At 38.4% G+C, this 25,036-nt stretch overlaps 1 protein-coding gene across 18 annotated transcripts in view; it reads right to left on the bottom strand.

Annotated features, from left to right (window-relative positions):
- The window catches only part of OXR1 (oxidation resistance 1), a 258,863-nt gene that overhangs the window by 103,861 nt on the left and 129,966 nt on the right, over nucleotides 1-25,036 (bottom strand). The gene's annotated exons all lie outside the window — the stretch shown is intronic.

Genomic DNA, 25,036 nt, shown 5'->3' with positions numbered 1-25,036 from the left:
TCTCTTCAGATGTTACCAAGGTTATTTATCTAGACGTTTATCATTACTTCTTTGAAGTTCACATGAAAAAGATCCTAGAAGGTTGCAAAAGGATATAATCTATATTTTACCATTAGTGACTACAGAGGGTTTGTGACTCATTCTTGATCTCACCCTAATCAATGGCATTATTCATTCACTTTGATAGGCACAAGATGAAACTAAAAAGTTGAAATCCTATTTTCCTGAAATCAACAAAATTTTCTATCAATTTTGCTGGGTTCAGGATTTCAACCTGAAGCTTTGAAGAGAACAGAATATAATCGCTCCTCTGCAGAGGTCTAATATAGTTTCTGTGTGCCTAAAATCCCCCTAAATCTGGTCTGAAGGCTCTGATAATGTATAGTGCTTGCATGTCTCACCTGAATTATGGCAAAGTTGACCCCAGAGAGTAATAGAGCATTTCTGGCATATTTTAAAATGTAAAAGTCTATAAAAAAATACAAGTCTGTTTGGTTTTTTTCTTCTCCCAAACAAGACTGCAAACCCTGTATGTGCACCCAGTTAGTAGTTTACACTCATATTTAGCCCTGTGCTGAGTGGCAAAATCTGTTTCCTACTTATACTCCAATACCATTTACAGACATTGTAGTATCAATTGCGTGGATTACACGGGTGCTATCCTGATTCCGGGGGGAAAGATTTTCTTCTGTTAAGAAAAAAAAAAGGCAGGAAAATAATACTTTTATAACATCAGCTATCTAGACTACCTGCATTAAAAATAGACCAGAATATTCTCTTCCATATGTATTTCTGATTCTCATTTGGTTAGGTAGGAAGAACCCCAAAGATTTAGTGTTCAAATTATATCTTGTACACTTCAGACTCAGCCTAAATTAGAATGCAAGAAATGGCAGGGGACTCATTGGCCAACACTTAAATGCTGAATATGTCCTATTTGCATAGCTCCTACTGCCTTCAATGAACTGGTTGATTTGATTCCTGTTTGCTAGCTTAGCATTTTATTCTCAGAAAAGCCCCACCTATCTCTAGAGAGTCTGTTCTAGTCTAATTTAGATCAGGAGTAGCCTCTGGAAGTCACTCCAAAACATCCATTGCTGTCCCTCCATTCAGTGATCTAGTCACCTTGCCAGAGGATGCATTCAGTTTCTCAGACACCGTTTGCCCTTGGTAGCCCCATGCTGGGTGTACCCAGTCATGCCTTAGCATCTGTGGGCCTGCATGTGGCCTCTGCTCCCACTGAGGTGAGCCTGACTGGTCCAGATTCTCTCTCCTGAGGACGGGTGTGCATTTGTTTATTTCCACTCCCCAGGAATATCCCTGATCTGCATGGCCTTTCAAAGAGACAGGGACAGAGAGGTCTTACAACTGGCCAACCCCTCAACACCTTCAGATGCATCATGGATTCCTGTAAACTCTGGTACAACCTTCATATCTAATTAAGGAACTGTCTTTATAATTTTGACCTTACAGACAGGACTTTTAAAACACTACATCGTGTACTTACATACAGAAAAAGAAAACCCAGTTATGTTCTTATTTGGTTAAGAATACCAAAAAATGTAAGGCATATATATAAACCTGTTCTAACAGTAAGTGATGTAGCTTCAGTTTATCCAAGGCATTCTGGCTTCCTGGAGTATAAGGTCTACTCAGTTTCCTATTCATCTCTTCCACCTTTTTTTTTTTTTTTTTCTCTTCCTGTCATTAGTTTTGTTTATGCCTCTCTCAAAAATTGGGGATTTTCTTCCATATTCCTTATGAACCTCAATCACAGCTACTAATGTTACAAGCTATAGGCCTAAGCTCAGGAAGACTAAGATAAGCTTTCATTACAAGGTATCTTTGTAATTAACCTTTTATAACCATGTATAAAACAAGGTAAGAACAGAAAAGATCACATACAACTCTTCCATCCTTAAATAAGTAATAAACAATTCTCCTTACTAAGGAGCAGTATTCTAAACAAACTTTTTATAGTAATAGATGTCACAATATTAGTGTTGCACTCACTCAGTCCTGGCATATGGGACATCCAGGCAATGATACTTATGATTCTTAACCCATGAACTTTACATAAATGGGAAGCCCTCGATGTTGATACAATGATTTTTATTCCATGCACTTTAACTATATAAATAGGAAGCCCTTAATGTTACGTATAAAATACTTCAAAGAAGCAATGGAGAATCTCTCAATGAATTCTATGCATGGATGCCAATTCATCTGAAGCATGGCAACAGGGCTTGACTTCAAAGTATCCCAATACCAGGGAGAGGACAGAGCCTGAATGAGTGACACTCACATTGCAGGGGAAGTCCCAGATGACTGGGACTAATCAAAAGGAGCCACAGGATTAGAACTGCTCAGGAATCAGTTCAGCTCTCTCCCCAGCCCAGGGGTGACACAGAAGAGGATCACAGGTTAACTGAAAAGATCCTGAACCCACTGGTCTGGATCGACCATGAAGAAATCTTAACAAGAGATGGTGTCAGTGACTGCCATCAATCACGGCTTTGATCTCTACACAACATTAGATCTTGTCTCTAGGCAATGGCAGCTCATAAACTGAATGGGTGTGCTAACAACCCTCGTTCAGGCTACAGGAAAGCCACGGCTGAATACTTCAGTGGACTGAGATAACGAGACAATAGAAGCTACTGCCCAGGGCAGTCCTGCGCATGATAAAACCTAAGTAAGGCGATACTTTTAATATTCCCATCTGTCTTATTTGGAAAACAAACGAACAAAACAAAACCACAAACTAAAAACAAACAAAACCCCAACAACTTTAATTCGTTCCCCATTTAACCAGAGCAGATAAAAGTCAGCATATCCATTAGCTTCCACTGTATTTGAAATTGCCTCAAAAAAACTCAGAGGAGCCAGCACAGTTCATTAACTCAAGGGCAGCGCTGCTTTTGTTGCTTCCAGGATCTGTGGACAATCTGACCACTTGAGTTACCCAGGGCAACCATCCTGCAGAGCCAAGGCAGCTCACAAGCACACTGTGAACGGAGTGACATGGGCATACAAGTGGCTCTGCAGAGTGTGTTAAATTCAGTGGGATTTCCTTTGCTCTACTCGACCTCCCAGAATCTCTGTTTTGCACCAATCTCAGCATGCATGGCTTCGTCAGCCCTCTCTCAGCTAGGTCGGAGACAGCCGAGTGCATCTCTGTTCAAGTTAATGTAGTCTTCCAGAAATGAGAGCGCTGAAAAGTAAAATGAAGAGATGCAAAATAGCTCGGAGAGAGCCAGGCTGTCCTTGACATGGATGGCAAGCAGATCCTGCTGCAACCTAAGCAGCTGCACTCAGTGCTGCTCTCATGCCTTTGCAGCACATGCAAACCTTCCCTTACCCAATTGTCACAGGTCTCTTTCCTCCCTCTCCCAGCCCCTGCCAGATAAAAGCAGGCGATTGGAGAGAAATCCTCAAATCGCCACTTTCCCAGAAAGACCTAACAGGCTGCATGGGGTTTTGGGGGGTGAAGTTATTGGTTTTTTTCTTCCTCTTTCAGAGCCTGCTACTTTTGCCAATATTGTTTCCTAAAGAAAATCTTACACTTAGTAAGTGTACTAAGTACACTTTAGTAAGTAGTACTAAAATACTCACCAGTCCTCAGAAAGCTCAAAATCACAGATTCTAGTCTATGGATGCAGGACAACACATACCAATGAACAATAAAAAAGCCCACACAACAACTTAAAAAAAACCAAAAATAACCCAAATGAATTCAGGTTTTTATTCTGATTTTCTCTAACATGTTTTCCTCTATCATAAATTTACACCACCAACATCTAGTTCTACATAGTGAAACATGATATTCTAAACCCATGCAATTATTACCAGTAACTAAATATATATTTTAAAGTACTACTACTGTATACAGCTATTGAAAGACAAAAGGTAATGACAAGTTATTTACTATATTTCTAGAAAACTAAGGCATAAATTCATTTAAAATACACTGTAGTATGATTGCTTCCTCAGAATTATTATACTGTTAACATCTCATATAAAATTGAATGATTAACATGGTAAAATAAACTTACTTAGCAAAAGAAAAGCTCTGTCACAACATTGTATTTTAGGCACAACACTGTATTTATAAGCTCTCCTGAAAACATACTGGAACTGCCAGATCTGTGCTTGACACACAATTCATACAGCTCTGCTAAGAAAGGAGTGAAACCAGGCAGTGCTAGGGATGTAGGCGTGCAAATGCCATCTGAAGACATCTTTGTGGAAAAGTGCCATTTTGGTTGTGTAACTGGAGGCCCAGAACTCTCATCAAGGAACAATTATATTCTCTGCTACACTGGCAATGATCTGATTAATTCAATCTAGTTGATAGATGTCCTTAGCAATTTTGGTTAGCAAATTGACTCCATTGTATTTGCAGGTGTGACTTTAATGCTATTTGAGGGCTGTGCCATGTCAAATGGCAGGATTTGTGTCTGACCCATGTCTGAGAAAGTTATCCACATCATATGTCAAGAAGAAAGCTTGCTGAGCACGTTGTGCCCTTTAAAATGCTATTCCAGGAAGAAGCAGTCACCACGCAAGTTGTTTCCACAGTTCACTACTGCAATTGCCTGTCCTACATGAACTCCATAGGCTAACAGCAATGATCTCATTTGGAACACAAAAGTAAAAGAGAAAAGTAGGACTAAAATATCTAGCAAGGAATCACTCACAAAAAAATCCAAAAAAACAAAACAAAAAGAAAAAAAAAACCAAAAAACCCCCAAAACCAACAAACTAATCCAACCAACCAATCGACCAACCAACCAAAACCACCCCCCACCAAACAAAACCCTGAGATGTTTGTGAACCATTTTTAAAGGTTAAAAATATTTTCAGACACTGTACCAGAGTTCTGTGCACTTTCACAGGAGCTTACAGAATCTTTGTGGTTTCTGTAAAGACATTAATAACTAACATTTTCTTTTATTTTAATTCATCCTTCCATTATTCATCTCTTTTTGTATGCATAGAAACTGCAGATCCCTCCTCACGTCATTTCTATGCATATTGTGTCACATGAACTTCCAGTCTGTCACATCTGCTGGTCTTTGTAACCATTTAAATGTATACCTGAACCCTGAAGGCCCAGCTGTGTGCTCTGAGGGCAGAATAAAACTACAGCAAAATAAGATGGGTGCTGAGAAGACACTTTTATCTAGGGAACATGCACATGCCAAATCCTTTGGTAGTGACTGCTCTAAGGGCTTTTTAGGCAGAGCTTGCTCCTCTGCTCCACAGGCACCAGCTGTGTGCTCTGTACAAGCCTGCATGGGTTTTGTTCCAGCTTCATCCAAGCTGGATGGTTCACAAAAAAAAAAAAAAAAAAAAAGTCCTCAGCAACCTTTCCCTGCATATAATCAGTTTGAAGGTGGAAACAGTTTGCCCCTGAATCCCTACGCACATTCTAAATTATGCATGTCTTCTAAATTAACATACCATACAGTCATAAACTCACAGCTACATTGTCTTTCACCATACAGTAACTAAATATTTAGAAAAAGGAAATAAAAAGGAATATTGTGATGACTTTTGGCCTGTGTTCAAGGTGCTTAAATGGTCCAAGTTTGGGCTGGTGTCATTGTACCTGACAGCCCTCCAAGGTACAAGCCCAGGTTAGGCAACCTTCAGATGGAGCTGTAAGTTTTGCTGGCATAAGTAAGCAAAATGCTTCCTTGTGCCACATACAGCTGGCTTGGTTCCTGTTCTCCAGGAGTTACAGTAGAATCTAAAGGTAATGATTATTAAACTGGAGCACTGCAGACTGGAGACTCTGCTTATTTAACATGACAGACAGACTGCCCTGCTGCAGCCTGAGCACATTCTCAGTGCCTTCTTACCAATTAAGTTAAACACTGCTCTGGAGAGTCCACTTCATGGGTGAGAGACTAATATTTACTTTATGTTTCTCCACCTTTCAGACCCCGTGCCACAGCTGCTACTACAGCAGCCCATCAGTATTAACTGGTATAGTCTTTTATGACACACTTGAAGAGTAGAAACCATTCCCATATCACCAGTTCATTCCAGAGGCACAGATTCTGCTCAGTGCCACCAGCCTACATTAGTTCTGGGCTAGTGACCAGAGTTGTAAAGCTTGCTATCCCCCTGTTAATTCAAAGAGCTCTTACTAGCATAATTACAGAATATTAACTCAAACAAGGGTAACACTACTTTTCCCATCAGTTTAAATATTTCTTTTCTTTTCTTAGTTTATTTAAAAATGTAACATTCAGTGTTCAGTTGGGAAGATGTTTATATTCTCTACAGAATCACTTAAAAGCATTTGACCTCTCAAGAAGAAGTAAGTACTTCAGTAAATTCAAAGTATCATAACAGTGAGTTATTATTACATACACAAAAAGAAAAAAAAAATAGGTCTTGCAGTTTTAATATTTAGAAAGAAAAGAGTTTTTCTTGAGAGCATACATGGTCATAATAATTGTGTTTGTCAGGTACTTGCTGTTTGTCTTTTCATAAAGAAGGACAGATTTGGAAACATTTTCCATATATATTCCTCTGGCTGCACCAATAAGATCACCTCATTTAAAACATAAACTGCTATATAAAACATAAAACACTTACAGTAAAGTCTTTAAATACTCTTCTGTGAAGTACAAAAACATTAGATAAACAATAAAGAAACTGTAGGAAATCATGAACATCAGCAACTTCAGGACATCAATTTGATAACATCTATGCTGGATCCCTTGGCTCAGTTTATCACTTTATACACAAACCCAGGTATCTACGGGCAGGACTACAGGTGTCTTCAGGCCTGCCTCCTGAGCTGGTAGCTGGCAAAAATAGGTTGTTTGATGAAAACAGGCAGCTGAAAATCTTCCTATCACCTCTACTATAGGTCTTAATAGTGCTGTTGAAGAAAGTTTTGCAAATAAATGAGGCTTAAATCAGATTTTTTTTTTCTCTTGAAATTTTATTCTGTATTAAACAAGTTTTAAATTGTATTTCAAGTGTTCTTTCTTGCCTCTGTGTATTACCTCTCTGAAAAAGACAAAATAAATTTACATAAAGATTTTAAATAAAAAATGTTTCCCTTCTTCCCCTGCCAGATCAGCCCAAGTCCACCATGGGCACAATCACCCTTTCCTCTGTGCTGTTTATCTCAGATGAGAAATCTGAGAGGCTCAAGGGCTCAAGGAAGGACAATGTGGGTCTCTGGTCCCGTTTGTAATGGATCAAGCACTGGAGGTTCACTAATGGGGCTCCCAGATGTCAGAGTAATTAAGAGTTTGACCACTTTGTATTACTTGTAAGCTGCTAAATGAGATAGGTACTGGGAAGACACTGTGTTCATTACACATGCTGTCACCGCTTAATAAAGTAATCTTATAATTAGCTTGAATCAGTCAAAAATTTTAACTCAAAAATTAAATAATGGGCTTTAACAATGTTGAGGTGTCCTCATTATTATATTTTAGTAAGTGTCCAACATTTGAAAAACCTGACATGATGAGGGAAGTGGTTAATTCATTATGTGTTCATTAGTAAAATGTTTGGAGGTAAGTTTTTGTTCTAAATTAAAATCTTATAAGGTTTGAGAACAGAACAAACAGAAGTATTTCTGTTTTTTTTAATGAGCCACTTTTTCCACATTACATCTCCTATCTAAATAATTATGAGCACAAACTATTTGTATCATCTCTGCTATGAAGATCACATCATTTATTTACACAATAGATGCAGAGCTCATGTCTCACAAGTTGTGCTTTCATACTGACAGTCTACAGCAGTAGCTGTAACTACACATATCCTGAAAAAGCATTCTTCTGCCACATTAATGTCACAGCAGAAGTTAAGAACTCTTAGATTTGATTACACATCGGCACAGGACAGATGTCTACAGATGGTTTGGGGTGGATGGTTGTGAAACCGCAGTGGCTGCGCAACCGTGTGCAAGACCAACCTGGCGTGAAGAGGTTTATTTCCTTTGCTGCTATGATTACTTTATGCACCAACCAGAACATAATTTCCCCTCCCTTTCGTGCCTCAAGAAGTTTTACTTCAGTGATCAGATCCTGATTAACAGAGTTATTACAAATTCCCACATGGTGCTCTCATTGCATGTTTTTGTTTGAAAAGAGGTGAGTGGTCTCCAAGAAGGCAATTCCTGCAAAGTAGTTTGGCTAAATTCTTTCCTGAGTGTTGTTCAGCTGTTTCAAAGAAAAAAAACCACACAATGCAAACAATTATTAAAAAGCACCCATCTATCAAAAATCACCATGATTTGTAGGGTACAAAAGCAGATATGGACACCTTTTGGGCACCACAGTGGTAAACAGCTGGAGAAAGCAGAATTAAACACTTCCAATTAAGTTAACAATTATACAAGTTTAAAAGGAATTCCAGTTCCTGGACTGAAGCTATGAACTCAGCAGGGCTAATTTACAGTTCTATTTTTGGTGCAAATCTGTTGTGACAAGAAGTGAGGGAACAACCAACCAACTTTTGTCTCACACACCCCTCTGCTTGGGCAGTGCACTGTGCGCACACACGCCCTGCCTGGAAGGTAAGGAGCTGCCAGACTGTTCCTACTGACCACATAATTCCATTCTTGTATTTGAATCACTGTAATTCCTAACACACCACCTTTATGCAGGTGAAGCCAATTTCTCCATTACTCCCTGCAGCCTCCTGGATAGCATTATGCAGAAATGATGAGCACATTCTGCTTAAAGCTTTGATGAAGCAAACTCAAAGTCAACTTTATGAACCCTGACAGCTTGTGCAGATTTATACCTTCATCTAGGACTCACTTCTGGACATAGTAGGATAGATTATATTGTACGTGAAGAATTACACATTTTTGCCTCTGCCTCCAAGTTTTGTGAAGCTTACTTGTTGTTTTTAAATTATCTGAATTCATACAGAGCTAAAGGGAAGGCAATCTAATTTGATAATCAGATTTGTAGGCATTGATGCTTTGAAGTGGTTAACTGGGTAACAGCTAATTTCCCTGTGGGATGAGCAATGCACTAACCTCTCCTCCCCCTGAATGACGGCAGCATATAAATATCTCCTGCATTTGCAAAGCTCTTAAATCACAAGCCATTAAGAAACGCTAATAACTAATACATAATTTATTATGAAGAGACTAATGTGGTCTGTATCAGAATATGTTTGCAACCCCTGAATCTGTTGAAGTTTCTCCCAACTTCGGTGACTTCTGCTAGGATTTCCAGTTGGTCCAAATTATTATCTGCCAGCACTGCCCTTTACCAGGAAATTCTACTTGTCTGGTTAGGACAGCCTGCCCTCACATATTTGTAGAGTTGTTCACAGGCCAGAAATATGAGCTGGAATCAGGAACAAGGAATGTTACGACAGCAGAGCAAATAATCTGCCTTGCAAAGAAACTAATTTACCTGCTAGTATTATCCATATATGAAAACAAAGGGGATCAGCACTCATACAACAGAGGAGAGCTACCCATTTAATTTAGCCCATGGCCACAGTGACTGAGTTTGAAATCCATGGGAATAGTTTAGTTTACTTGAACAGGAATTTGTATATATTTCAATACAAAATGTAGAGCATTACAGTACTGGAAGAAAAACTCTTGATTTCTTAAGAAATTAATTTATCTCTGATTTCAACAGCCTTTTTGGTGGGATTCTGCTCAGAAAGGTGGTGGCAAATTGCTCAATCCTGTTTGCATCATTGAAACAAAACCCAAGATGAAACATAACGTGATGAATAGAAATCATCTGAATTGAATAGTCTGAGCTGAACCTGCTCCTGTAGCATTGATGGCAGCAGTATTACAACAGTTTGTTGGATTACAGGCTAAACAGACCAAAACCATTCTCTTTATAGGTCACGTAAATACAACAAGAAAAAAGTAACTTTAAACCCTCTACCCACCAGCAAATACTACAGCTGTCTACAAAGTATCCTTTTATCAAGTTTTGTTTATAAAAAGAAAACTTTATAATGTATCTATTTTATATACAATCCTACTTCTTCAAGTGAAGGATTCACTCTAAAATAACTGAAAATATCATAATGGCATGAAAAATAAGGGCTCTTATAGACCCCAATACAAGTAGCACAACTTTGAGTGTTTATAGAAGCTTGCAGAAAGAAACCCTAATTCTGCATTAACTGTTTGCTGTGAATTTAAAGAGAAGGAAGGAAGGAAGGAAGGAAGGAAGGAAGGAAGGAAGGAAGGAAGGAAGGAAGGAAGGAAGGAAGGAAGGAAGGAAGGAAGGAAGGAAGGAAGGAAGGAAGGAAGGAAGGAAGGAAGGAAGGAAGGAAGGAAGGAAGGAAGGAAGGAAGGAAGGAAGGAAGGAAGGAAGGAAGGAAGGAAGGAAGGAAGGAAGGAAGGAAGGAAGGAAGGAAGGAAGGAAGGAAGGAAGGAAGGAAGGAAGGAAGGAAGGAAGGAAGGAAGGAAGGAAGGAAGGAAGGAAGGAAGGAAGGAAGGAAGGAAGGAAGGAAGGAAGGAAGGAAGGAAGGAAGGAAGGAAGGAAGGAAGGAAGGAAGGAAGGAAGGAAGGAAGGAATCATCTTCCCTCCCTCATTTGTACAAGAAAACTAATTTCCAAGAGTGAAAGAGTGAGAAGACTTATTCTGTTTCTTATATATCCTTGCACCCCGGGAAAAAACAAGTTCTGGTAGAGGGAATACAAGTATTAAACTGAAAGCATTGGTTCCCCCACTATACATTAACTTAGCAACTTACAGCATTTCCCTGAGTGGGAGATGCTTTGGGGGCAGCTTGCTTCAAGCAAGGAAATCTGATTACACTTTAACTGAAGACTCTGATTTCATTAACAAACTTGAATACAGCTAAAGAGTAAACTATTTAAAATCCTTAATCATTCTGTACGACTTTATCAGTGCTTCCTGAATATACTGCAAGGGACTCAGTTTATGCAATTTTCTCTTGCTATGATAGTAGGCTGAATAACAACAGGTTTATTGTGCTAATACATCTACAGTGTTAACAAACAACTGATACTAGTTGGCTGAAAAACTCCTCAGAGTTGCAAATACCTTCTTTTGTTAATATGAATTTCTCCACTACGATGGAATCGCATTCCTAGGTACTTTTCTACATAAATTACTCCAGCAGGATCATCACAGATGTCACACATAAATCAAACCTGCCTTCATATATCATTAATTGATGCTGAACTGTTCAACATCTTTGTGGATGGCTCTCCTGGAGACGCCGAGCTGTGTGGTTGGTCAGCACACTGGAGGAAAGGGATGCCACAGCTGGACTGGCTTTAGAGGTGAGGCTGTGCAAACCTCATGAAGTTCAACAAAGTGAAGTGCAAGGTTCTATACCAGGCTCACAGCAATCCCAGTCCCAGGCACACCCACAGATTGGGCAGAGAACTGATTGACAGCAGCCCTGTGAAGAAAGACTTGGGGGTGATGGTTGATGGAAACCTCAATGTGATCTGGCAGTATGGCCTCAGAGCCCAAAAAGCCAACAAAATCCTGGGCTGCATCAAAAGGAGCATGGCCAGCAAGTCAAAGGAGGTGATTCTGTCCCTCTGCTCCTGTGAGACCACACCTGGAGTGCTGCATACAGTTCTGGCGCCCCCCAGCATAAAAGGGACATGGAAGTGTTGGAGCAAGTTGGGCCATGAAGATGGCAGGCTGAGAAAGCTGGGACTGTTTAACCTGGAGAAGAGAAGATTGTGGGAATCTCACAGCACCTTCCAGTACCTGAAGGGGCTTACAGGTGATCTGGAGAGGGACTCTTCATCAGGAACCGAAGTGATAGGACAAGGAGCAACAGGAACAAATTAAAAGAGGAGAAATTTAGATATTAGGAAGAAATTATTTGCTTTTAAGGGTGGTGAGGTACTGGAACAGGTTGTCCAGGGAGATGATGGATGCCTCATCCCTGGCAGTGTTGGGGTTGGATAAGGTCTTGAGCAACCTTCATGGGAGGTGAGGGTTGGGACTAAATTATTTTTAAGGTCATTTTGAACCCTTAACATTCCATCATTCTGTGAATAACCTAAATTCAAACTGCCATCGTAACAATTAAAACAATTATCCCACATGCCTTGGAGTGTCACAAAAATAACATTAGACTGATATTTGTTAGAACATTGTCCTGATTCTTCTCTCATTTGTGCTATATTAGAAGCAGGCAAGTTCAAAGGGATGGATCCTTCTACCACAACCAAAGTATGCCTCCCAGATAATAAATAAAATATGATAAAACAGATAAAACATGCCTCCCAATTTTTCTGATACCCAGAAAAATTGCAAAGAATCTCAAAAGCAATCTGTTCCTCTCCTCCCTCCCTCCCACCAAAAACAAAATCAATAAAAGCCCCGACATAAGCACTGTGGTTATGATGGAACTTACAGCAGAAACATGTTAGTTATGTATGAAGATTTCCAAACACTAGCCTTGGGAGGAAAATTATGCTTTACAACAGAGCTGATCTGCAAATATTTGTTGAACCAAATTCCTGTAGCAGCAAACCCTACATTTTATGCTATCACCTGGTGGCACTGTTATACTGCCTGCTACATCTCTGTTTTCAGCACTCAGCTCTGGGAGTGCACATGGTGTTGCAGTTACCTTGGGGTTACACAGGGTAACCTCCCAGGAAGCTTTGGGATGGAGGGAGCCAACTGACCTAGACACTGGGTTTTGTTTTGGGCTTCAAAATATAGCTGGTCCCCCAAAATAGGCATTTTGATATTTGGGAAGAACAAGTATCTAAACTCCAGGCTGGTGTTGGTATAGATAATATCGAATATTAATATTAATGATAATAATAATAATATGTATAGCAATTGGCATGTAAGTTTCATATTTCTGATACTTCTTCCATAAGCAACACACTAGCAAGCTAACTGAAGACTTGGGAGGTTTCAGTGGGACAAATACCAGAAGAAAGCTGTAGTATTACTGCAGATGGTTTTAAGGGAATTTGTTTCACTGAGCAGATAAATATGAATGTCATGTAATATAACCCCCCAGAAAATAAGAATAACTGCAAATATTAACAATCTGCCCAGATTGTAGAAATAATATTTTTAACTGTTTCCTTTAACAAAAATAGAATATGTATAGAATACATATATAGAATAATCTATACATACTGCTAAAAAACTCCAAATCAAACGGACCAAACCTGCATCTCCTATCTTCCAGATAGTATCCTAATTTACAGGCAGCTGATGAACATTCAAAACTGAAACACCAGTTATGCTAATAATCAACAGATACCTCTTCAGTCTATGAGGTTAGTTACCACTATACATAATTTTGCATTCAGACATATGATGTGTATTGGTTAGAATAATATGATCCAACTGAAGTCTCAAACAACTAAAAATCAAATTATATTTAGGTTTTTACCCTCTATTTTTACATTCTGTTCACATGTAAGTCATCCTGACAGTAGGAAAGGGGCAAGCATAAGTCTATAAGGCAGTGAGTACCTAAAACATGCTAAATGTTTCCACCTTTTTATCTCACAAAACTATAACTGAAGCAAAGTACTTACCAGTATATTAGAATTGAGATTTCTGTATTTTTCCTAATAAGGTACATTACCTAGAAATTCTCTCCCTGTTCTTTAAAATTAAAAATGTCTTAATATCAAATGTGATTGATAGGAACATTGTCAGCAGAACAATAATCTGAGAAGGCTGATTTTATTAACGGAACACTGGATTATGAGACAGGGCTTTTCTGATGTTCTGTATCACTACTTGTGCTTTTATCAAGTGAATGTTTTTGATAGCTCTGCTCCTCTTCATTGCCCGGGCTCCACTCTCATTTACTTGCACACTTAGTCTTGTGCTGCCCTCTTCTTGTATTGGTACATCACTGACACTCTATTCTTCATATCTGTGGTGCTGCCATTCCTTGTCTCCAGCACCTTAACACTGCAATCAGGTACCACTTTCTTTACCCAAGCAGAGTTTAATAACTCATGGTTTATTCAGATGAAATATACAGCCCTCAAGACATATTTATTTCAATTCTATGAAAACATCTTTCAGCCTTTCTTTGCTAAGTAATATAGATTGAAGTTGTAAAAAAGAATTTTTGTTACCCCTCAGTGTAAGACAGTTCCACTATTCATGTTTAAAAAATAAAATTAAGTATCCTTTTTTCAACTTGTCCCTAACTGTCGTTTAGCCCGCTCTCTGCTTTGAAAAATACAAAAATTAAATAATTCAAAAGAACTTGAAGCATCTTGTTGTTAGCAGAACGAAGAAAAATATTTATTGCTCTGGAGAAGAAATTTGCCAACTATCCAAAAGAAAATGAAGTTATGCTTTTTCTGTCTCTGGTAGATGAAATAAGAAAATCAATTTGATGACATATATGGCAGTAAAACAGTGAAAGAGATGGGGCTTTTAAAAGACAATCAAATGCAGGAACCTCACTCAATGAATACTGAGACTGTTGAGTTGAACCCAATCCACCTTTATTAATGGGGCTTATTGGAGAAAGTGTTTTCTGGCAGGTTATTTACAATCACAAGTAACAATGACATGGCACTCCTAAGACTACACTATTCCACTTGGATATATTCTCATTCAAGCAAACAATCTTTCAGAACCACCTCGTCAAGGAAAAATCATTTCTCCTCCTTTGGAATATCCTGCTGTAGAGTTCAAAGTGAGCCCTTTACTTCTCAAATTATTTATCTTTACTCCCATATTTTTTACTTGTGATGAGTTACAGTCCCACTAGTAACCCTAGCAAAGAAATGTGGTATTTAAGGAAGGCCAAACTGCTTGGGCTAGGTTTGTTTTCCAGCAAACATTGAATAAGAAGTTTTATATTTTTCATGTGGTCTATTATCTTATTCTACCTGATAGGTTTGGAAAGTGTGCATTTAATAATGATCAAAAAAATCACAAGAAATCAGTGCAGATTTAGATCAGTGTCAGATAACATGACAAAGCTGTTCTATTCTAACTAAAAATACCAAAATCAACTCAACTGTGCATTCTGTAGTTGCAAGCTCATAGGGATTTATCTTTTTCTACTGGAGCTGAGTTGGGCCAAACCACTAGATTAATTTTGTTAGCTGAGAGTCAGCAGTGGTGTCATTCATCATTTTCTCAGGGTTCACACTGGTGCTGGTTTGTCTCCAAGATCCTGGCAAATTTCAGTACCTAACTGATGCTAACATTAACAGCTATGCTGGGAAGTGTTTACCTGTGAACAATCAATGTCTCAGGTTTTAATAAAATGAGAATTTATTGTTTCTAAATAGAACATGTCATCTAGTTTGTAGATGGAATTTAAGCAAATTTCTCAAATCATCATTTTATTTCCTAGTACATTTAAGTTTTAAAAAATGACTGTAGGGAGGAGCTATTTTCTCTGAGATTTATTCAGAGCAAGACCATCAGAAACTTGGCAAGCTATTAAAGAGCCAAGCTCAGCACTGTTTTACATACAAGTGTAAAGGGAAAAACATAATTCAAAGTGTAGGTAGGTGACAAAAGCACCTAATTCCATACCCATGTGGTCAGAGGTTCCTAAGCAAATGTATGGCAAAAGTACCTGAGAAACTGCAAGTCAACAACCCTCAGAACAGGTGATGCTTGCCACATTTCCTCTGGCAGAGGAAAGAGACTGTCATTCTACCTCCTACAAATTAAAAGAATAAAAGAATCTCTCAAGCATATTAATTAATGAGATTCATTGGAAACATAGCAGGCTGCTGCCACTATTTAGTTTTCATGAACGTATCTGGCCAATTAGTATCCAAATTTATAAAAATAATTTTTTGTACATGTTGAATATTTTATGCTTGTAAAGTCTTTGTATACTGCTATGTGCATACTAATGCTCTGTAATTGTGGAATGTTCAGCAGTACAATAACTCCATGATAAAATCCTACTGTTTTTCCTGGTTCAAGATAAAAATCCGGGTTTAGCCACAGCACTCAGTTCCCATAATGTTTTTGAGGGAAAGAAGCAAAACAACAAGCCAGTTTGTTAAAATATAAAAGGACCTTCACAGCAAGCTGAATTAGAGGTGATCCTAACTCAGATCTGTCTTCTGATAATCCCATCTCACTCTTCTTTATCTCGCAATATTTATCTAGCAAAATCTAGAAAAACAGTATGATAAATAATCAGAAAACATGAATAGAGGAAAGGGTAAAAATTTGTTAAAAAGGAAGAAATAAAATGGCAGTTTGTTTGAAGCCCAGTGCATGCTGCAAGATATTTGGTAGCCCCTCATGTTAAGGACCCAGAACTACTAGGCAGTGGATAAGGTCTGTTCTGGCACTGTATAAATGGCTTGAATTAGATCTTTGAATTTGATCATTTTTTGCAGGAAAACAACCTCCTTGAACAGGAGAGAGACAGTCCCACCCCATCAGCACAGGCCACCTGGTGATGGAGACTGAGGGATGTCGTGCCTCTCAGGATCAGCATCCCTGCACAGCTGGATTCGGTCACTTTATTCCAGACTGACTTCAGTTTCAGTGTAGTTATTCTACAGCACATAAGATCAGATTTGGATCTTAGATTTCATGCTCACATATCTGCTGTATGCAAGGAAACTCAATGGCTTCATTCACCATCTCACTGTTAGCTTCTAAGGGTGAGGAAGTCACACTGCAAACTGAAGTTACCACCAGTGTTTGTAGTTTGAGCCTTTTCATAAGATCTTTTCTTCCATCCCCACACCCCCTCGTCTCTGCAGGGTTTTTTATGGATTCAAAGAAAGTTTAAGGGAAGAATTAAAAAACATATGAGGACTTTTGATGCTGTCAGTAAAGTTGAGTTTCTGATTAATGACCCAAAATCATAGCTTTCATGATATATATCCAGAGAACGGAAAGAATTCCTAAACCAGAAATATGACACTCCCTTTGGGCCAAGAGATCTTTCATGATATTTTAAGAACTTTTAAACATTCTTTTTTGTTTGTTTGTTTTCTGAGTGGAGAATCAGAAAAATTCCACTACCTTAAACTTTATTTTAACTATAAAATATGACATTTTTTTATAATCAATTTTAGTACATTTTTTAGCTATATAGAATTATCAAGCTGTCTGAAAACATTGCACTTGATTTCAGAACGAATAAAATACAAATAATCACAGCAGGTGCTTTGGTGTGGTAACATTCCCTTTACTTATAGAAGATAGAGTTGTCAGGTCTTAAAAATCTCTAAGGATTGAGACTGCACAACCTCTTTGCACATTCTCATGCACTGGGAATTAAAAGGTTTTCCTTACATTAAGTCAGCCAGTCTCTAGGCTGGTTGTGTGCTGTTGTTCTGCTTTGTACCACTGCAAGGAGCAGATGACAGATATCTCATTTTTGGCAGCCTCCTTGCAGACAGCAGCAGGCTGCTCTAAGGTGTCACCCAACTCTAAGGTGTCCCTTCTCTACTTCCCTCAGCTGTTCCTCACAGGGCCCCTGATGATCTTGGTGACTGCTGCCTTTAGTGTTTTTTCCCAATCATGAAGTAGAGTTTTTTCCAACCACTTAGGCCACAGTGCCCCAACATGGACATAGGACTGTTCTGGAAGATGATTAGACCATTAGAAGTGAAGCTGAACAGCCTATGGAACAGCCCTGGACAATCCTTCTTGCCCTTTTTGAAAAGCAATCTAGCATTTGCCTTTTCCTAGATGTCAGGGTCCTCCCATGATCTCCATAACCTTTCAATGATGGAGAGTCTCACCATGTCCTCAGCAGTTCCTTCAGCATCCTTACTATGTATTCCAATGGGTCCCATGAATCCCTATGGATCAAGATCTTTCTCAAAATCACTAACTTAGCTCTTTTCCACTACCAGCAGTAATTGTTCTCCCAGAACTATGTCTCCAGATTCAAAAGTCTCAGTCCTATCTGCCTCTGTTATCACTAAATCACAAAGCTATTTCAGCACTGAATCAGTATTTTACTTCTTTGTTCTTGCACTGGTAGGAGGAAGACTTTGCTATTTCCCAGTGCCCAAGAGACTGGTGCTCAAGGCACACTATGCTAGAAATCACCTCCTTTCCTTTCAGATATTTTTCTCTTCTACAGAAAACCTCCAAGGAGAGAGAGTGAAGGTGATGCAACCTCTAGGAGCTGAGAGCTTATGGGTCAGATCAGTTTTTTTCTTCCCACAGAGATTCAAATATTAGTATCCCAAGTGTACACATGATTAGCTGATCCTGCAAGCTGGGTAGCTTGCCTACAGAACTATAAAATATTTCATCTTTACCCTGATGTGAAGCAAGAAAATTAGAAAATCCTGAAATACTTCTTGCCCAAAATGACTCAGCAGATGATATGATAGCATTCTATATGATTAAAACCAAAACCAGATGCTAAGAAAAGGGAAATACTGAGATGAAAGGACATTAATGAGCATCACTTTTCTGGTAGATGCTGTCTCTGTAGCTCAGAACTCATTTATATTCAAAGGATATGCAGAGAGTATCTTTAAAGGACAAAAGAAGGATACAACACTAAAAACTGGCTTCTAATGGCTCCAAGTTTGAAATACTAAAAAAGAGAAAAACAAAGACATGAATAAATGCTTGCTTGCTCATCCAGAGTAGCTATGTGATCTGAATCACTAATAAAAATCTTCAGAAAGGTTGAATGAGTAAGAATTTTGCATAGTTACTGTTGCTATGAGAGATACTTTCTTTATTATCCACACATTCCCCAAATTATTTCCCTTCCCTTATCGCTCATAAACAGGTAATGAGGTGCTAGGAAAACAGCCTCCTCTTCTAAAAGTTTCTGAAATCATATTTGAAAGAAGGCAGTCAGAATGATGCTTCTCAAAAAGTACTGAGTTTTCAATAAAGAAATTATAAGTGGAGTGAATGGGACAGAGTCAAACTCTGCAAATGTGTCCGAACAGCATCTGGATCCTCTGAGACAGAACTGGCAGCTCCATCTCCCATCTGTCCTTCTCGAAAAGGGAGAAGATGCAGCTGAAATTTACAGCACCTACTGCAACAAACTCCACCACTTATCTAACAACTAATACACCTATGTATGTTATGTGCTTTGCTAGTATCAGCAACAAATAAACAAAATAATTTGGGAGTCACTACAAAAAGGAATGACATTAAATTATGCAGAAGAGTAGAAGCAAATATATTCAATGGCCAAATGATAAGAACATTATTTGGAAAGAAAGTGAAGTATTCTTTGCAGGAAAATCTCTACAGTAAATATACCAAATATCAGATAATGTCTTCTAAAAAGAATAATATCTTTCTAGAGCACCCCAAATAAAATCTTGCAGAGCAGGAAGGGATTTTCACACTGAAAACAAGAGTACCACAAGTCACAATTTTGTCTTTCAAACAATTTTCATGCTTGTTTTAGAGAAGGTAAGAGGCAAATCCCCTGTTTTAAACAGTGGCTACAATAATGGGTAGTCCCAGGAAGTAAACTCCATAAAACTCTCAGCTTGACTGCAAATAAGTTTATATTTCCAGGTGGATCAATGTTGTCCTTTTCCAGTTTTGAGTCCATCAGCAGATTCACTGTAATGTCTGACTAGCTGTCTCACAGCAGCTCCAGTATTTCCAGCAGGGTCAGAGATCTCAGATATGAAATCACCACTTGAACAGATGTTAGTTCTTATTAATTAATTAACACATTAATTTTATATTGGCAGATTCTGTGACACCATATAAATTTAGTAATAACTGTGCAAAAATTCACATTTAAACAGATAGTTCTGACATATTTTAAACTAATATTTTTATGGAAACAAACTGGAATGTATGCAAACAAAAAGAAAATTCATCTATTGCCTATCTAAACAATATGATGTTTCCAAATCATTGTAACAGTCATGGCTTAAACAGACTCACTGGAAAGCACATAGCACAAAGGTGAGGTATAATTGTATCTACTAAATAGTAGCCGATACTTTTCATTTAGTTCTTCCTTTCATAACAGGAAGAATAGATTTATTAATCACTTGAAAAAAACATTATGTTTTAGGTTTCGGTTTATGGGGATAAAATCATCTCTATTATACACTCACTTTATAAACACTCTTTTATACTTCTTTTTGCATTAGTAGTAATTCCTGTGACAAGTTATAACTTCTATTTCTATGCATTAAATTCTTTGGAATATCCATCTTCTTTTCACAACAATACATTTAGAAGTTCTGAGTTATTAGTGGTGACTTGGGGGTGCTGGTTGACAAGGAGCTCAAGCTGCCCCAGCAATGTGTGCTCACAGCCCAGAAAGCCAAACGTATCCTGGGCCTCATCACAAGCAGCGTGGCCAGAGGGTCAAGGAAGGTGATTCTGTCACTCTGCTCCACTCTGAGAGACCCTCCTTGAGTAATGCTCCCAGCCCTGGGGCCTGCTGGAGTGAGTCCAGGGGAGAGACACCAAAATGATCACAGGGCTGAACAGCTCTCCTATGGAGACAAGCTGGGACAGATGGGGCTGCTCAGCCTGGACAAGAAAAGGCTCCAGGGAAATCTTATAGCAACTTCCCACGACCTGGAGGGAACCAACAAGAAGGGTGGAGGTGGACTTTTGGCATGGGCATGTAGTGACAGGACAAGGCTGTAAACTAAAGGAGGCTTGGTTTAGATACTAGAGAGAATTCTTTACTGCGAGGGTGCTGAGGCATTGGCACAGATTCCCCGTCCCTGGAAGGATTCAAGGCCAGGCTGGATGAGGCTTTTAGAAACCCAGTCCAGTGTTAATGTGCCTGCCTATAGCAAGGCAGGTGGAACTAGATCAACTTTAAGGTATCATTCAACCCAAACCATTCTGTGATTCTATGATTAAACTAATGCCAGCAAAATTTAAAGTGACTACCCACTGAAGCTTTGTTTCTTATAAACAAGATTAGGAACCCACATAAAAATCAGTCTTTTCCCAGTTATCACTTTGGCATTAGTTACTAGACAATTGTTTCGGAAACTTAGTCAATTAATATGTATTTATTCAGACTTGCTTATCCCAAAAGCTTAATTTCTCTTCCACACTGATTTTATATTAGTTAATTCAGAGTACTAATATGGCAAGGTCAAGCTAGCAGAAAATATTTTCTCTGTTAAGAATTCTACTGACCTCATTTGCAAGAGAGTATGAAGGAGGAAAGGGCTTTTTTCTTTTTTTCCTTTTCTTTTTTTTTTTAAACAAGTAGAATATGATTTTTTTTTTTTAAAGGGATCACTGGAGGGAAGGGAACTTTGGCAATTAGTATTTCCCAAGTGTCCTCATGCTGCATATTATGTACACACATACATACTTTGGCATTCTGTCTAAACTACTAAATGTGTGTAGTTGTAGCAGCAACACCTTCCAACAAAAGATGCTTCCCGGGGCAGTTGATAGGTGTCTTCTAAAGGAAATGAGCTGTGCAAGCAAGAGTCTGACCAGCAGCATTTGCATTAAGGCTTTCAATAGAAGATACAATTGGAAAAAAAAAAAAAAAGACTGCATTCCTCATCTCCCCACCAATACTTTACTATAACATTTCATAGTATGAATTTCTGTCCTTTTTCATAATTTCTTTTGCCTGATCAGGACATTATTTATATGTGACCTTCTTATTTTTAAATAATGTATTTACTCTATACCAGTGCTGCAGTTTTATTTTAATGGCAAATAGAACAAAAGAAGGCCTTTTACATCTACAAAAGCAGGGTTATTAGCTAGACAGTCCACTGGGTATGTCTTCTTAGAGGTATCTAAGCACTACACACCAGGCTTGCACAGCTGAGTATTCACCTCAAATGCATGTCTCTATAGGGTAACATTAACTACTGCATTCACCTTCATAAATTGCTAAAAGTATATCCTGAGGCATCATACTGTGAACTATAGTCCTACAACCCTTCAGCTGGGTCCTACAAACAGCACAGCTGTGAGGCAGCCACCTGAGAACAGCTGTAGCTCTTGAAATTGGACAGGTCACTAAGCTGATACAGCCTGACTGCTTTGAATTCAGGTTACCCCTATCATTCTCCATTGTTTGGTATTCCAGCCCCTTTTTCAGAGTGCTGAAGACTCAGGCACCTTCTTCTTCTCTCTTGAGGGAGCTGCTCAACAAAAAGCATTTCAGAAATAAGTGGCCTGAATTTTTAAATGCCTGAAGCATCTAAAAAGTCTAATTTTAGGTTTTTATTTTTAAGTGTCTTGGGTGCTGTTTCTAGAGTTCTCCAAAAAACTTCATCCCAACCCACCATGCAGACTGTTTTTCCTACACTCATCTTATTAATCTAGAGGTTCCCACTCAATTTCTTCACACCAGTTCAGCACTGGAGGTGCTGGAGCCTTCCTGCCTGCTGAGCCTGCCATATGGAAGAGCTATTTATCCCCCTTCACTGACTCTCCATTTTTTATTTCATTGCAAGCAAGCACACAACTTGTTCCCCATTGCCTATTTCTATCCGTTCTCTTTCTTACCTACTTTTCCCACCTCTTTTAAAAAGTGTAGCTAGACTCACTAAGTTTGGAAAGCACCTGAAGTGTAGTCCGTGGGAAAGATGAAATGCAAAATAAGTAACTTGTTTATAGCTGTCTAAAGTAGGAGCAGTGCTGATGAAATTTTAAAATCTCTTGGAATTACCAGATATTCCTTCCTCATTACTCAATCAGTTTTGGAAGGTCTGGGTAAATCTGTGTGCACATAAGGTGGCAAAAAATAAATTAAAAATATTCTGATGCTAGAGAGCCTTTAGAAACACAACCTCTTAGACAATTGCCTGTGCCTACTCACAGTAGCTGCAAGCATACACAAACTGCTACAATTTCTTCCATATGTGTGCAAAGTAAATGCTCACATCTCTGGATCTGCAAAGCAGAGTGTGATTATAGAAAGATCGCTGAAGTGTTTCCTTCATAGTCAAATCAAAAAAATCCACATATTTTTAAAAAACCTTTGATTATTTTTAATACTTCCCATGAATTGATAAAGCAAAACTGGTTACACATTTCTTACACATAATCATTAGCTGCATGGCTATTTAATAAAATGGGCAGATATTAACAAATCCAGCTAGGCACTAAAGCAAGTTTGAATTTAATAGACAATGTGATGCTGACAGTTCCGTTTTAAAGCACAAACTGTCTATATGCACAAGTCTAAACATAGATGTGATACTTTTTTATGTATTTGAGCTCAGTTGTCATATCTATAAAGTACTTTACACATCATGATAACTACTAAAAATAAATCCTTAAGGAGCAAGAAAGTAACACGAAACACATTTAGCACTTGTTAGCTCAAGCTCAGTTACTCACTGCCATAAACACTATCATTTGCCAATTTGTTCTGAGGTTAATGTAATAGAATACTAATTTCAAAATAAAAGAAAAAAGTCAGCTGAGAGCATTAATTTTCTAACATATTTTCTTAACCCATTTACTTGATCTTGAACTCAGGTTGCTTTTAGTAGAACAACATGAAAACCAGGGCAAAACATGGTAAACCTCCGTGTAATTGTATTAAGTCAGCAATAGATCTAATGGGCTTTTTTATGCTATATAACTGCCAATCATGTGCAAAACATCACAGAAATCTGGGGTTTTTTTTCTATTTTAGAGTATGAGTCTATTACAGGTGTGTCAGTACATTAATCCTCAGAAAGTAACAAAATATTTTATAAGATTTAAACTATATGAAATTATTTTTGAGACAAGTCACAGAAAATTTCTTTTCAGTCAAGAGGGTGACATAGGTCATAAATTAACATATGCTCTATGAAGATAATTATTCTTTCAGGTTACCAAAGCCATAGACTCAATATTGGAACAATTCAGTCAGTACAATAAACATTTTCATCTGGTATCAGTACTGTGCTGTCCTAGATTAAATCATTCATTTTCAGAGTCATCAGGAACATGTGCCATCAAACATTTGAGAAGATACAGAGAAACTCTTGTGTCTTTCATTTACCTGTCAGCAAGTCCAACATAATGCACTATGCAGTAATACTAGCTCTAGCAACTTAATCTTTATGATTTAGAGAAGTCCCAAAGGCAAGGCTGTATGTATAAGAACAGAAAACCAACACCTCTCCCATTCTGGGTCAGTCCAGATGTCTCTGGACTCTCCCATTACCCTGTCCAAGGATAATGGAAGATGATATTTGGAAAAAACCACACAAGTTTGGCCACTTTCTGTGGTCTGTTCCCCTCACACTTCCCTAGGGTCTGCAACTGTTTTTCACTAACATCAGCATCTGTTTATGGGCAAGCTGCCCACGACTGCTGTTGTCTGTGGACACACTGTCCATGTTCCAGCATGACAGGCAGAGAGGCAGTGGAGTATCCACCCCTGGAGACTGTCAAAATTCAGCAAGACAAAGCCTTGGCTGTTCTATCTGGTGTTGGCTGAGGTCCTGCTTTAAACAGGACACCAGACTACACAACCTTCAGAGGCCTTTTCCAGTCAATCCAAACAAATTATTCAAATGTATGAACAACATTCTGTTCCTTCAGCACAGGGGTTACATCCTGAGCAACTAGTGCTTGTGATCACTCGAAGCACATACAGATGGGAGTTCACATTATAAAGATTGTGTAGAGTCCCAAAAGAAACTGCAGTGAATCAAATTTAACAAGTAGATAAACACAAACCTTAATCTGTAGTTCCATATGCAGACTGTGTTTTGGGTGGTCACAGAAGAATATTCAACTATGGTCAAATTGGCAACAATATGTTTTAATACTGAATTAGATTTAGAACTCATTTTGATAATGTGGGATTTCTACTTTCAATGTTACTCTTATGAAACCCACCCCACATTCTAAATCCTACTTCATGGATAAAGCAATTTTGGTTTATCTTTGACATTCCTGTAGGAGCATTTGCAGAAAAGAGGAGAAAAAAAACCACCATAGAGCAAATTTTTGGGCATCAGAAAAAGGCAAACACATACAGTCACTCACCACTTAAAATACAGGCTTCATTATTAAAATGGGTAGATTGCTAATGAAGTTTCCTTCTTTAAAAGCAACATAACTTACAATGACAGCCAGTTTCAAGGGATCAGACATAAAAGAATGAAAGATTTCTAAGG

The sequence above is a fragment of the Sturnus vulgaris genome, chromosome 1 (genome assembly GCF_052056855.1).
Source record: "Sturnus vulgaris isolate bStuVul1 chromosome 1, bStuVul1.hap1, whole genome shotgun sequence".
In the NCBI taxonomy this organism is placed as follows: domain Eukaryota; kingdom Metazoa; phylum Chordata; class Aves; order Passeriformes; family Sturnidae; genus Sturnus; species Sturnus vulgaris.
This window is presented reverse-complemented; position numbering and strand designations above follow the sequence as displayed.